General features: G+C 33.0%; 1 long non-coding RNA gene across 1 annotated transcript; it reads right to left on the bottom strand.

Annotated features, from left to right (window-relative positions):
* Positions 1–405: 405 nt before the first annotated feature.
* LOC128290147 (uncharacterized) lies at positions 406–8601 on the bottom strand. The gene is made up of 2 exons (XR_008279788.1): positions 8535–8601; positions 406–663 (listed from the first exon to the last, which is right to left on the bottom strand). It is a non-coding gene; the product is annotated as an uncharacterized LOC128290147 (long non-coding RNA).
* Positions 8602–14576: the final 5975 nt, after the last annotated feature.

The following is a 14576-nucleotide window of genomic DNA, read 5'->3' as shown; positions in this document are numbered from 1 at the left end:
TCGAAATCCAAATCCGTAAATTTTCTCTTAATTTATACTCATATATCTACTTACCAATTTTTTCTAGAATTTTGGTCAAGCCAATTAGTACAGTTTATTATTTAAAATCTCCCCTGTTTCAGGGTTTGACTACTCTGACCTTTGTGTATTACGAATCAGATATCTCTCTGTACAGAGATTCAATGACTATGCCGTTTGTCTCTAATAAAACTAGACTCAATAAGGAATCTGTACATATAAAGTATGACTTCTAATTATCTTTTTAAAATTTATGGTGAATTTCCAAAGTCAGAACAGGGGATCCAGAAATTGCTCTAGCCCTGTTTCACAAAAATTTAAACATCTCATAAAATATAGCTCATATACCTGTTTTGCTTCTTCCATATGAAAATAGACTCATCGAGATTCGATTCCATAATTTATTCATTATTTAATTCCATTTCTACTATTTTTAGTGATTTTTCAAAGTCAAACTACTGCTACTTACCGAAAACTATTTTAGTACAAATATTGTTAACTAGTTTATAACATCTTTACTTCAATTCATTCAAACTCTATACATGCCATATAAATCTTCAAACATAAAACAAAAGCTACCGGAATTGATCTGGATAGTGTGCTTTGTTGTGTTGATCCGATCTACCCACTTCACTTCAAGTCAATCTACATAAAAATATTAAACACACACAAGTAAGCTTATTGAAGCTTAGTAAGTTCATAGGTTAAAAGTAATGCTTACCAAACATAATATTTCCAAACAATACCAAAACATTTACTAAAGTTTCCTGCGATTCACAACCATTGTTATAATAATTCACATAGTTGAGCTCAACAAGAATAACTACTCAATCTCTTTCATTTGGATCACTTCTCTTTTATTTCTTATAATCAAATTAGGAAACGGCTTACGAAATTGAGTACGTCGTTGCTCAATGCCACGATTCACAACTCAGAATGGTTTTCCTCATTGAAATACCATACCTACATTTTTTAACTCGGTATGGGAAATGCCATACCTACATTTCTTAACTCAAGATGGATTTGATAATACCATACCTACATTTCACATTTCGGTATGGATAATACCATACCTACATTTCACAACTCAGTATGGATGATACCATACCTACATTTCACACTTTGCCATGGAACAACCATGGTCTTATCCAATCAATTCATCACACGTCACGATACTGAACGTACTCAATCCTGCGTTTTCCTAATTTGCATTTCCACATTTATTCTTTCATTAACAAAATCTACACAATCCCACAACAAATTCAGTATATAATAACACATTATATACTTCAATCATTCACAAATAAACATCTAATTTCAACCATATGAACTTACCCGCTAATTTGTAGAAGATATTGAAATTTTGGGACTATTCCGCAACTTTTTCTTTTCCTCGTTCTTCTTTGGATTCTTGATCTATAATATAAAATATTTCTACTCATTAGCATTTATTTGATTTCTATTTCACTTCACAATTTATACTGTTCAAATTTCGAAATTGCACTTTTACCCCAAAATTTACAGCTTTTCACAATTTAGTCCCTACTCAATTCACCCATCAATTGAACTAATTTTTCTCAATTAACACTTTATTTTATCATTATAAACTATTTCAAAACCTTTTATATTCTGAATTTCAACAGCAACCTTCAATTCACAACTTTTTCACAATTAGGTCCTAAATATCATTTCCTATCAAAATCACTTAATAAAACCACCTTAATATTAAATTAGAACTTAAATTTCATAATAATTCATCATAAAATTCCCTTATCCATCCAGGGTAACTTCCAATTTCACCCATAAAATCAAAAACTAATGAATTCTACAAGTGGACCTAATTGTAAAAGTCATAAAAACATAAAATTATCAAGAAAAAGCAAGAATTAGACTCACATGATGTAAAAATATGAAAAACCAGCTTTCTCCAGACCTTCTATGGCGTTTTGGCTGAGAAATTATGAAGAAAATGTCTAGATTTTTCAATTACATCATTATTTAACTATTAACTTTTATCTATTTCCAATTTTGCCCTTGTTCACATTGTTTTCTTGCTTATTTCATACCCAAACCGTCCAGCCAATAACCTTTGGGTCTAATTGCTCTTTAAATCCATCTTTTAAATACTTAAGCTATTTACTCACAATTTAACAAATTTTGTGCTATTTTCAATTTAATCCTTTTCAATTAATTAGCCATCCAAACGTTAAAATTTTCTAACTAAACTTTAATACTAACTCAATGACACTCCATAAATATTTATAAAAATATTTATAGCTTGATTTTCAACTTTGAGGTCTCGATACCTCATTTTTGACCCGCTTGACCTAATAAATTCTTTTAATTCACTAATTTCACCATTTCACAAATTCTTCTAAATTCTTACTTGACTCATAAATATTAAATTACTATCTTGTTCAATCTTATTTGTCGAATTTAGTGATCTCAAATCACCATTTCCGACACCACTGAAAATTAGGCCATTACAACTCTCCCCCCTTTTAAAAATTTCGTCCTCGAAATTTGTTACCCTAAAATAGATTCGGATCTCGTGATCTTATTGACTCCTCTGTTTCCCAGGTTGCCTCCTCCATACCATGTCGATGCCATAATACTTTAACCAATGGTACTCTTTTGTTCCGCAATTCCTTAACTTCACGAGCCAAAATCTTCACTGGTTCTTCTGAATAAGTCATATCTGGTTGAAGCTCAATTTCAGTATGGGGAATTACGTGTGAAGGATTTGACCTATACTGCCTTAGCATAGACACATGAAACACATTATGAATCTTCTCAAGTTCCGGAGGTAAAGCCAAACGATAAGCCACAGGACCAACCCTTTCCACAATTTCATATGGCCCTATGAATCTCGGACTTAATTTTCCCTTTTTACCAAATCGTAACACCCTTTTCCATGGTGAAACTTTTAAAAATACTCGATCACCCACTGCATATTCTATGTCTCTTCGTTTTAAATCCGCATATGACTTCGACGATCCAAGCGACTTTTAGACTATCTCGAATAATCCGGACTTTCTCTTGGTTTCTCGAATCAAATCAACCTCAACTATTTTTGATTCACTCAATTCAGACCAACACAATGGAGTCTTGCATTTTCTACCATAAAGAGCCTCAAATGGTGTCATTTTTATACTAGACTGATAGCTATTGTTGTAAGCAAACTCAGCCAACGGTAAATACCTTTCCCAACTGTCACCAAACTCGAGTATACAACATCTTAACATATCTTCTAAAATTTGAATCACTCGCCTCGATCGTCCATCTGTTTGAGGATGAAATGTCAGTACTAAAATTCAATCTGGTGCCTAAGGCTTCTTGCAATTTATTCCAAAATCTTGAAGTAAACCTCGGATCCGAGGTCTGAAATGATAGATATTGGAACTCCATGTAGTCTCACAATATCTGACACATACAATTCGCTAACTTATTAAGTGAAAAATCTATTCGACCGAATAAAGTGTCTGACTTTGTCAATCTATCAACAATCACCCATATCAAATCTTTCTTTCTCGAGTCACAGCAATCCTCGACACAAAATCCATTGAAATATGCTCCCACTTCCATTCAGAATCATAATGGGTTGTAATAAACCCGCTTGGCACTTGATACTCGCTTTAACTTGTGGCAAATCAAATATTTTGCAATAAATTCGAAATTTCTCTTTTCATACCAGGCCACCAATATGTCTTTTTCAGATCACCATACATTTTGTACTACCCGGATGAATAGAATACATACTATTATGTGCTTCAGAAAGAATATCATTCTTTAAATCGAATTATTGGGAACACAAATCCTATTATGATAGCGCAATATACCTTCATCATCAATCTTGAACTCAATCTAAATTATCCCGAACCATTTGTCGTTTCAAAGACCAATTTTGGATCTTCATTCTGCACTTCGAATTTGTTGAAGAAACATTGGTTTTACCTTCAATTCTACTAAAACAACACCTTCTTCATTAAGAGCCAAATGAGCATTCATTGCAGAAGTGCAAACAAGGATGACTTTCGACTCAAGGCATCAAGAACTACATTAGCTTTCCCGGATGATAGTCAATAACCAAATCATAGTCTTTCAAAGAACTCTAACCACCGCCTCTGTCTTAAGTTCGGTTCCTTCGAGTCATTAAGTATTTCAAACTTTTGTGATCCGTATACATATAACACTTCTCACCATATAAATAGTGTCTCCAAATTTTTAAGGCAAAAACAATTGCAGCTAACTCAAGATCATGTGTAGGGTAATTCTTTTCATGTGGTTTTAATTGCCGTGAAGCATAAGCCACTACCTTTCCGATCGCATTAACACACAACCCAAACCACTTAAAGATGCATCATCAGTACACAACATACGGTATACGATTACGGTTGAGTTAAGACCGGAGCTTCATTAACATTTTCTTTAATCGATCAAAGCTCACGACATTCATCAGACCACATAAACTCAACATTCTTCTGTAATAAACGAGTCATTGGTGAAGCAATCATGGAAAAATTCTTTACAAAACGGCGATAGTATCCTGCTAATCCCAGAAAACTTCGCACTTCGCTACATTCTTCGGTGTTTTCCAATTCACCACCGCCAAACTTTACTTGGATCCACACGAATTCCTTCACTGATATAATATGACCCGTAAATCCAACCTCATGAAGCCAAAACTCACATTTACTAAATTTCGCATATAATTGTTTTTCTCTCAAAGTCGTAGTACAATTCTCAAGTCTTTGTGCATGTTCGGATTCTGTCTTTGAATAGACCAATATGTCATCAATAAATACCACCACAAATCTATCCAAATAAGACTGAAAAATTGATTCATTAAATCCATAAATGCAGCAGGGCATTCGTTAAACCAAAAGGCATTACCAAAAATTCGTAGTGACCATACCGAGTTCAAAAGCGCCTTTGGCACATCACACTCTTTAACCTTCAAATGATAATACCCGGATCTAAGGTCTATTTTGAGAACACTGCAGACCTTTCGCTTGATCAAACAAATCATCGATACGAGGTAATAGATATTTATTTTAATTGTTACCTTATTCAACGCTCGTAATCAATACACAATCGCAACGAACCATCTTTCTTTTCACAAATAAGATAGGTGCGCCCAAGGTGATGTACTCGGTCCGATGAACCCTTTATCCAATAACTCTTGCAACTGTGTCTTCAACTCTTTTAACTCACTGGTGCCATTCTATACGGTGTTATTGATATTGAGCTGCATTTTAATTACATCAATTGTGAATTTAACCTCACGATCCGGGGTAAACCGTAATTCCTCAGAAACACATCAAGAAACTCATTAACAATCGACAATTGTTCCATCTTCAATTCGAACCCCGAGTATCAAGAATATAAGCTAGAAATGCTTTATTACCTTTCCGAATCAATTTTCGAAATGTAAGGTGAAATAATCCGACATCATTCTTTTATCCCCAAACTCACCAAACTATTTCCGTCGACATTTTAAATCAATCCGTTTTTCTCTACAATTCACTATGGCATCGTGTTCAATCAACCAATCCATTCCAAGAATAACATCAAATTCTCGGAAAGGTAACAACATTAAATCAGCAGAGAATTCACACTTTGTATTTTCAAAGGACAATTCCGACATATTAAATTAACCAATACACTTTGCCCTAGTGGATTAGTGACTTGCAATTCAAGGTCGATGGACTCAATAATCATTTTCTTTTCGACACTAATGCAAAGCAAATATATGAATGTGTAGATCCGGGATCAATTAAAGCATACACGAATCATCAAAAGATAGAAATTACCACTATCACATCCGGAGCGAAGCTTCTTCCCTTGCCGGATAGCATATGTACGCAGGTACTCTTGTCTCGATCGGGCTGCAGATATCTCGTTCCGAATGAACAGTCCAGAGCACTACTTTGACTGAACGCTTACCTTTCCGAGGAGTATTTGCTTGCTTCTCCCTTGTTCTCTATCTTCTTTTAATAATTGAGGACAGTCCTGAATAAAATGATCAGTTCCACCACATTTATAGCAAGCTCCGGCTCTTCCCCAACACTCACCAATATGAAATCTACCACAATTTTTACATCTAAGTCTCGGAATATTTTGCACACTACTAACACTAGCTGCTGGTTTCTTAGTTACTCCGACATCTTGTTGAGTCGTTTTACTATTATTCGATCGTTCCGGGATTATAACAGGTCGACCAGAATCATTTCGAACTTTTGGCGAAAAAGTCGAAGTTGGTCTAGAGAAACTTCTTTTGTATACCTCTTTACCTCTTCTTTCTCTTTGCATCTTTCATTATACACTTCTTCCATCTTTTGAGCTCGATCGACATGTAATCACAAATTCTAATCTCTGTACCTCCAATCATCATTCGATTTCATCATTAAGCCCTTTTTCAAATCTAATGCACATTTCTTTCTCTGTCGGTACAACATCCCGAGCATATCTCTTGAGATACACAAATTCTCTTTCATATTCGCCACTGTTTTATTCCCTTGTCGAAGATCAAGAAATTCTCTTCTTCTTATCTAAATATCTCTTTCCCACATACTTCTTCTTAAATTCGTTTTGGAAGAATTCCTGTAAGTTTATCTGCAGTACCATCGCCTCAATGGTTTCCCACCAATTATACGCTTCTTCTTTCAATAGCGAAACCGCCCATCCCAAATAGTCCTCCAGAGAACACATCATCTGCTTAAAACTCTCTCAAACTCTTTAACCAATACTCGCTTTAACCGGATCATCGTCCGATCTCCTCGAAATTCTTCACTCCAAACTTTCGAGTTTTTCAATTGGTGTTCTTTTGCTAGATTCATCTATTAAAGGAGGAGCAACCGGGGTTGTAACTGGTGGTACAGTAGGGGGAGGAGGAGGTTGTTGTGCCTGACTTCTTCCTTGTATTGTTTCATGATACCACTGATTCATTAATCCGTAAATCATATTTTTAAGTTCTTCCTCTCTCATCAAAGAAATCGGGACATTACCACTTGTTCCCTGCTCAGAAGTCTGTATTCTACTATTAACTTCCTCTTCCTGACTAGCACCATCGGGTCTATCAGACATCTTTACAATCTATAACAAAAATTAGTAATTAGATCGGATCATTCACATCACACTATCACAGATTTATATGGCATGTATTTTTAAACACTTTACACATCAAATTCGTTCCGAGAATCGACTAAACCAGGCTCTGATACCAATAAATGTAACGCCCCCTTTACACGAGACCATCACCGGATTCGAGCACGAGGCATTACTAAACTTATTTGAGCACTTAAATAATTCAAACAATTTATATCACACTTTCCAGACAAGCTGTCCAACTGTGTCATAGTTGCTAAATAATTCATATCTCGAGTTATAAAACTCGAAATCCAAATCCGTAAATTTTCTCTGAATTTATACTCATATATATACTTACCAATTTTTTTATAGAATTTTTGGTCAAGCCAATTAGTACAGTTTATTATTTAAAATCTCCCCTGTTTCAGGGTTTGACTACTCTGACCTTTGTGTATTACGAATCAGATATCTCTCTGTAAAGAGCTTCAATGACTATGGCGTTTGTCTCTAATAAAACTAGACTCAATAAGGAATCTGTACATATAAAGTATGACTTCTAATTATCTTTGTAAAATTTATGGTGAATTTCCAAAGTCAGAACAGGGGATCCAGAAATTGCTCTGGCCCTGTTTCACAAAAATTTAAACATCTCATAAAATATAGCTCATATACCTGTTTTGCTTCTTCCATATGAAAATAGACTCATCGAGATTCGATTCCATAATTTATTCATTATTTAATTCCATTTCTACTATTTTTAGTGATTTTTCAAAGTCAAACTACTGCTACTTACCGAAAACTATTTTAGTACAAATATTGTTAACTAGTTTATAACATCTTTACTTCAATTCATTCAAACTCTATACATGCCATATAAATCTTCAAACATAAAAAAAGCTACCGAATTGATCTGGATAGTGTGCTTTGTTGTGTTGATCCGATCTACCCACTTCACTTCAAGTCAATCTACATAAAAATATTAAACACACACAAGTAAGCTTATTGAAGCTTAGTAAGTTCATAGGTTAAAAGTAATGCTTACCAAACATAATATTTCCAAACAATACCAAAACATTTACTAAAGTTTCCTGCGATTCACAACCATTGTTATAATAATTCACATAGTTGAGCTCAACAAGAATAACTACTCAATCTCTTTCATTTGGATCACTTCTCTTTATTTCTTATAATCAAATTAGGAAACGGCTTTTAAATTGAGTACGTCGTTGCTCAATGCCACGATTCACAACTCAGTATGGTTTTCCTCATTGAAATACCATACCTACATTTTTTTAACTCGGTATGGGAAATGCCATACCTACATTTCTTAACTCAAGATGGATTTGATAATACCATACCTACATTTCATGTTCAAGATGGATAATACCATACCTACATTTCACAACTCAGTATGGATGATACCATACCTACATTTCACACTTTGCTATGGAACAACCATGGTCTTATCCGTCAATTCATCACACGTCACGATACTGAACGCATACTCAATCCTGCGTTTTTCCTAATTTGCATTTCCACATTTATTCTTTCATTAACAAAATCTACACAATCCCACAACAAATTCGTATATAATAACACATTATATACTTCAATCATTCACAAATAAACATCTAATTTCAACCATATGAACTTACCCGCTAATTTGTAGAAGATATTGAAATTTTGGGACTATTCCGCAACTTTTTCTTTTCCTCGTTCTTCTTTGGATTCTTGATCTATAATATAAAATATTTCTACTCATTAGCATTTATTTGATTTCTATTTCACTTCACAATTTATGCTGTTCAAATTTCGAAATTGCACTTTTACCCCAAAATTTACAGTTTTCACAATTTAGTCCCTACTCAATTCACCCATCAATTGAACTAATTTTTCTCAATTAACACTTTATTTTATCATTATAAACTATTTCAAAACCTTTTATATTCTGAATTTCAACAGCAACCTTCAATTCACAACTTTTTCACAATTAGGTCCTAAATATCATTTCCTATCAAAATCACTTAATAAAACCACCTTAATATTAAATTAGAACTTAAATTTCATAATAATTCATCATAAAATTCCCTTATCCATCCAGGGTAACTTCCAATTTCACCCATAAAATCAAAAACTAATGAATTCTACAAGTGGACCTAATTGTAAAAGTCATAAAAACATAAAAATTTTCAAGAAAAAGCAAGAATTAGACTCACATGATGTAAAAATATGAAAAACCAGCTTTCTCCAGACCTTCTATGGCGTTTTGGCTGAGAAATTATGAAGAAAATGTCTAGATTTTTCAATTACATCATTATTTAACTATTAACTTTTATCTATTTCCAATTTTGCCCTTGTTCACATTGTTTTCTTGCTTATTTCATACCCAAACCGTCCAGCCAATAACCTTTGGGTCTAATTGCTCTTTAAATCCATCTTTTAAATACTTAAGCTATTTACTCACAATTTAACAAATTTTGTGCTATTTTCAATTTAATCCTTTTCAATTAATTAGCCATCCAAACGTTAAAATTTTCTAACTAAACTTTAATACTAACTCAATGACACTCCATAAATATTTATAAAAATATTTATAGCTCGATTTTCAACTTTGAGGTCTCGATACCTCATTTTTGACCCGTTTGACCTAATAAATTCTTTTAATTCACTAATTTCACCATTTCACAAATTCTTCTAAATTCTTACTTGACTCATAAATATTAAATTACTATCTTGTTCAATCTTATTTGTCGAATTTAGTGATCTCAAATCACCATTTCCGACACCACTGAAAATTAGGCCGTTACAATCTCCACGGTAGCATAATTGACCAATGGGACATTCACATGCCAAATGTTCGAATTTTGAAAGAATTCATCCAGAATTATTGCTTGAATTGCCGGATCCCTGTATGGTGTCTATTGAAACTATGAACATGATAAAAATATTAGTTATATACATAATACTAAATACTAAATACAAAACGACTATTTTATTATGTATATATATTTTATTTAATACTTACTTATGTTTCTGACCGTTGGTCTAATAGAAGTCGTATATATTCAAGAGAGGTAGGTATTCCAACATAACTCGCCGAATGGTTCCACCTAATTAAATAAATTTTTAGCATACAATTATATTTTAAATCTACGTAATAATTGTAAAATCTAATATAAAATTTATCTTATTATGAGTGGGAATGTATATGGGGGCTCCACTCGAGGACGTAAAAATGGAAAGCGAAACTGTGCCCATGATTGCAGTAGTGATAGGCAAGCTCCGATTTTGGCTTTATCCGGTCGCGTCACCCCGCACATCTCCTTGTACAATATTGCTAACACGGCAGACCCTCATGCCAACTAAATTCACCAACTGCTCTAAAATCAACGAGTTTCAACAGCCATCTCAAATGTACGAGGTTTCGTGACAAATCTTGCATTAAATAACCTCCAATCACCTCAAGAGTGTATGCTCGAGTATATCGTAGTCTTTCTAGTTCATTCGAATCATTATCCGGCTCCGAGAATGTGTCTCTTAACCAGCCCATCTCGATCTGACCTCCGTTAATATTATCCAGAATAGCACCCAAAAGCTCGTAGCATACGGCTCCCCAATCAACAGATTGAGCGGACCCGGTGACTGTGTACCCATCCACTGGCAATCCCAATTGCAACTGCACATCTTCCAGAGTGATAGTACACTCTCCGCAAGGAAGATGGAAAGTGTGTGTATCGGGTCTCCACCCTCTATCAAGGCACTAATTAGTTTCGGGTCCAACTTGCACCCCCGGCTTATCGTGGCCACGTGCCAAAAACCCGCTTCCCACAGGTAATTCTCTATCAATGGTGATGGAAGACCAGACATATTACGGATATAGCATTGCAACACCCGATCTACAGACTGTTATAAAAAATTATAAAATGAAAATTAATTAAAATTGCATAAATGAAAAAATATTAAAGAATATTGAAAAGTTAAAATTAACACTTATCATTTTCATTTGTTCGATGGAGTTATGTTCATTATCGAGACGAATTAATTCTCCGACCATTGTTAACACAAATGAATATTTTTTAATTTAAAAAAACTAATTCAGAAAAAATTTAAATAGAGCTTTTTTGAAAAAAAATACAGAGAGCTTTGAGAGAAATTTGAGAAGATTTTTGTGTGAAAAAAATGAAATAGGGGTTTTATAGTTTTTTTTTTATACCGTTGGAGCCCAACGATAAAAAAATTAGTCGGGGGTTAAAAAAAGGGGCAAAACGCGTCCTTGAGGGAACGTTTTGTCCACATCAGCACAAAGTGCTTCCTTGAGGGAACGCTTTGTGTTGACGTGGACAAAACGCTCCCCCAAAGACGCGTTTTGTTGACACATCACCTGAGATTGCACTGACATAGAAGTGTTTTCGAGGATTTCGGCATTAAAAAATTGACCCATTTTCATAACTAATATTAGAAAAAGAATTTTTTAGGTAAAATGGCCATTATTGTCATATATTTAAGAAAATATCGAAACGCGGCACTAGCAATATTCATATTCTCATCTACCAATGGACCAATTACTTCAAAAAAAAAAAGTATATTCTCATCTACCAATGGACCAATTACTTCAAAAAAAAGTTAGACACATTTGACATGTGGGCGGCTATCCAATAATTATTTTTTGTGGTAACTTACTATTTGTTGGACACACTTGACACATAGTGGCTATTCAATAATTATTTTAGTGGTAAATTACTATTTGTTGGCTATTCAATTATTATTTTAGTGGTAAATTACTATTTGTTGGACACATTTGACACGTGGGTGGCTATTCAATAGTTATTATAGTGGTAACTTACTTTTTGCGCTTAAATTTAACAATTATTTTCATTTTAATGCTTAATTTTTTTTTGTTAAGTTAGTTCTTAAATTTAATAATAATTCTCACGTTGAGGCTTAAACTAGGTTATTAGGATTTAATTTTTTTATCCAAGTTAGTTATTGAACTTAGCTATTGTTTCTATATTGATGTCTGAACTTAACAATTAGGCTTAAACTTTAGAGCTTTTAAGAAAATATTAAGGGCTAACTTAGACAAAAGTAAGTTTAAGTCTCAATATGAGAATAATTGTTAAATTCAGTATCAAACTTAAATAAAAACTGGTTCAGCCAAGAATACGGCCTAACTTGGACAAATAAAATAGTTCAAGTCCCATTATAAAAAAAGTTACCAAATTTTGACCCAAAAAATAATTTAACCCTTTTCTCGATATAAAGTCTCTCAATTTTTTTTTATAATTATACTCTTGCTATTAAATCATTTTCATGAATTTTGTTGCAGAGACCATTGTTCGAAAACATCGTATAAGAAAAAACAAACAAAAGCTTGAGTAATAAAATCTAATTAAAATTTTATTATGTGTAAGTATTATGCATAGGTTTCAATTTCAGCAGGGATGAATTTTGCCTAACTAAATTTTCAAAAATTTTGAGTAGCTTAATAAAAATTTCTCAAGATTTTGGGTATTTATTTCAAAATTTCAAAATTTCTAAGGGGTTTAATCATAGTTTTCCAAAAAAAAATTTGGGGGCTCCCTTGCCGTAACTATGATCGTCTCTGAGTCTCAACATATATTGTTATTATAGGTGGGTTTTGTCCAATTATATTCCAATTCTATATACATGGAAGAATCCAAAAACTTAATTAAGGAGTCCAAAATTAAATTATAATTTTTAAGGGATTAAAATCATTATATATGCTTATTATATAAGAACTTTTAAAGGAATTAAATTAAAATTTTATTATCTTGAGGCACAAAGTATATTTTTATCATTAAATTAATTTATAGTTTTAGATATTTATTGAGGGATGTTAGCTCCTTCGGGAGAAATCTTCAAATTGTTATCTATCAGGAAGCCAACCCAATCTCCCAACAACTGAAGGTATCTACCAAAGAGGGTTTCGTCTCTTGTACTCTACCGAGAGCCAACGTGTTGATCCCCAACAAGTGACCTATATGCCATAAGTCAGGGGTTAAACCCCACTAAGGGCAAGACACTCACGTCACCTTGGTGGGTGGCCATACACCTACGTAAAGTCTATGCGTTTTCGACTCTATGAACTAGGCCGTCAGAGTAGCCGCTCAAGGAAGACAAAACCCTCCTCGAAGGAAAATACCTTCAATTGTTGGGAGATTAAGTCAGCTTTCTGGTGGACGACACTTCGAAGACTTCTCTCGAAGGAGCCGGACCCCCTAAAAGAAATTTAAAGAGACTAAAATGATAATTTGCCATTTTTGTGTGCAGGATTAAGGTCCTTGGATATGTATTTGTAATTTAGAGTTGAATCGTGTCAGATCTCTAAAAGATAAACAAAGCTCTCTCAACATTGCTTTTCATTCCTAAAACTCAAGCTTGTTCAATCATTTTAAGCTATTTAATTATTTTAGATTTTTGGATGTAAATTCTGTTAATAGGAACTATTGTTAGAAACCCACTTGTGTGATCTATAATTTTAGTATCTAAAAAGATAACAAATCCTTTATCTATCCTTTAAAAAAACAAAAACAGCACATGCTAAATTAAAATTCAATCTAATATCTCAAAGTCATAAAGTTAAAATAAAGTTAAAAAAGAATAACCAAACCCAAATGAATAAAAAAAAATCGAGAAACAAATCAAATTGAATTATCATGAAGGATTTGAAAATTTTAAAAAAATTAATTGAACCGAATTGAATTTAACCCTAATAATAATTGTTTAGTCTTTCTTTTAACTTAAGCTTGATAAATATAAATCGCTATAAGGTAAACGGGCTGAGAAAGACGATGATTTTCTTTATAAATTCAATCAAGTTTAATCAATTTTGATTAGCGTTTCTAATTATTAAATTTGACTATGAATAGGCCTCGACTTAATAGTAAGGTTGGAATTTTAAGAATTTTTAGATTTTAAGCAAGGGCAAAGTCAAAATATTTTTTGGAGGGGCCAAATTTAAATTATAAATCTTTTAGAGAGCTAAAAATATAAATTCATCATTGTATTAATGTAAATACAATTTCCAATGGATTAAACTAAACTTTTTGTTGTTGGAGAGGGCATATTTTAATTTTAAATTTCAGGAGGGGCCGAAATACAATTTTAATATTAAATAACTTAAAACTTTGCAAATACTCAAGGGTTTAAAGGGGCAATTTTTCTTTTTTTGGGGCGGTAGAGCCCCTACCTGCCTCTTCTAGCTTTGCCCCTGATTTTAAGTTTAAGTCCCACCTCATGTAAATCACGTGTGAGTTCTCTTCAAATTTTATTTTTATTTAACTCTTACCATTTGTGAATCCTATTCACATATATTATGAGTATCATTTCGATTGTACTTTGTGATGCCTGATTCTGAATATAATTATTTGAATATATTATTCATAATTACAATTCTAAATGTACTTAAAATTGTATTTATAACTTCTTAAAATTTATTTATTAAATAC

This window comes from Gossypium arboreum, chromosome 3 (genome assembly GCF_025698485.1).
Source record: "Gossypium arboreum isolate Shixiya-1 chromosome 3, ASM2569848v2, whole genome shotgun sequence".
NCBI classification, from domain to species: domain Eukaryota; kingdom Viridiplantae; phylum Streptophyta; class Magnoliopsida; order Malvales; family Malvaceae; genus Gossypium; species Gossypium arboreum.
This window is presented reverse-complemented; position numbering and strand designations above follow the sequence as displayed.